Below are 2,194 nucleotides of genomic sequence, written 5' to 3'. Positions count from 1 at the left end.
CTGGCAGAGAGACGTGACGAGTGAGAGATGCGATTCGGAAACAAACATAGTGGTTTATCTATGCGTGATCACTTTCAAACCTTGTCCTCGCATCTAATCATGTCCCCATTCAAGTAATAGGTACGATTTAGACATGTTTCCATTCAAGTTATATTCGTTATTACTAGGACCAAATCGTATTGCAAGTCATTATAGTTAAATGGATAGAAATCACAGCCAAGGAAGTTCATGCAAGGCAAAGCGGCAGCTTTGAGAATATAAAAATAGCCATCTCCGTGACGACTATAACTCGAGATGATTTGTAGAGCATCTAATGCGATGTCTGTTTTGGATAATTTGCAACACTTAGATACATTGGTGGCTTGACTTTCAGACATCCATGCACTAAATGTTCATCTGCTAAACACCATTCGTTAGCCAACAACCACCACTAGAAAGAAACGTTGTTTCGATATATGTGAATCATGTTTTTTTTTTAATGAATGTGAAATTATATTCAAACAAAAAAAACCAGTTTTACATTGGGTGCTTCTTAATCAAAAAAGTGGAGTTAAATAAAAAGTGGAATGAACAAATGAAAGATCCTAATTGTTCCTCCGAGAACCAAACCAAGTTGCAAGGCCATCTGCGTATGCTCTGTTTCCATGAAGCAAAATTGTACTCAGTCTATTTCTTCATGTTTTATCAAGAAATTCCTCTAGTTTGATCGGTGGTGAGGAGTCATTTCCATGACGGGAGTATTTCTCTCACGCCAAATGCAATGGATTGCTGCTTGCAAAGTATACCTGATGAGGGAGAGCTGGGTCTGATCATAATTTGAGTTTTTGACGATTGTTGTGATGATATTCGAATCCGTGGGGTAGTCATCACCAAGTAGTCCCCTCATTAGTGGTTCCCACACTTGGGATGAGTATACCTACATGAAAAAAATATATGGTTTTTCTTGTCTCTGTGCCTGCTTGACAGAGAACACAAGTAGTATTGACATTGATGTTCCATCTTGCCATCCGATCACAAGAACTAAGACAATCCTGAATCCCTAACCACATCAAAAAAGCATATTTAGGTGTAGCATGCGTAAACCAGACACCTGCACCCCATGCGCACTGAACAGAGACTTCCCGAAGTTGGTACCATGTATTCTTCGAGGAGAACTTACTCATATACTTGTTCTGGTTATGTTTCCACAGCTGAACATCCCTCATCTCAGACCAACCTTGGCGCTTCTGATCAATTTCATCCTCTATCTCATTGAGCAATGGTACTCCATGTCTCCTACGCCTATTGTTTCTCATAACATCCCCAACTGTTGCTGTTGCAGAGGTTCCCAAGTCAATGTATCATCTACTTCCAGTCAAATCCGTGAGACGTCCCATTTCTGTCCAGCAATCTGAACCAGAAAGAGGTGGTTTCACCATTCTGAACATTGACCTTGTGAAAGGTTTTAGCCAACACCCTTGCATTAATAGTTTCCCCCACATCCATGATCCAGCTTTATATAAACTGCTTCGACAGACAAATATAGGTGGAGCGGTCACTACAGCTTACTTTGTTTTTGAAACTAACACCTTAGGAAGATTGTCACGGTAACTGAACATATATGTTATCACAAAAGAGAAAGTAATGCATATTTACACTTTAGTGTTTGGATGAATATGAGGGATACTGTCAATATAAATATTTTGTTGTGAAACTAGAGAACGAAATCTATGTTTCTATATTATTCATAAACATAAGGAAGCTTTTATATATATGGAATTACACCGTCAAAAGGAAATACAAATATGGAAAGAGTACAAATCATAATCTAATAAGGAAAAAACAAGATACCAATTCTCTCTCTCTCTCTCCTCACGGCCGAGTCTCTCTCTCTAGCATTGGGTCGGTTATGAACCGGGCCGGTTATGGACATCCACAATATGATTTATAACACTCCCTCTTGGATGCAATAACCATACAGAGATTGTAATATGCTTTAGATGTTGCCTCATTAAAATTTTACCAGGAAAACCCAGTGGGACAAAACCATGGTGAAGGAAAAAGAGTACAACACGTATTACTCCCCCTGTTCTGAACAACTCGCGGCTGGCCTCATGAACAGCCAAGATCTCCGAATGGTTTGAAGATGTGGCCGCGATCGTCTGCTTCATGGAACGCCATGATATGGCCGTTCCACCATGTGTGAAAACATAGC

This window comes from Brassica oleracea, chromosome C2 (assembly GCF_000695525.1).
Source record: "Brassica oleracea var. oleracea cultivar TO1000 chromosome C2, BOL, whole genome shotgun sequence".
In the NCBI taxonomy this organism is placed as follows: Eukaryota; Viridiplantae; Streptophyta; class Magnoliopsida; order Brassicales; family Brassicaceae; genus Brassica; species Brassica oleracea.
This window is presented reverse-complemented; position numbering follows the sequence as displayed.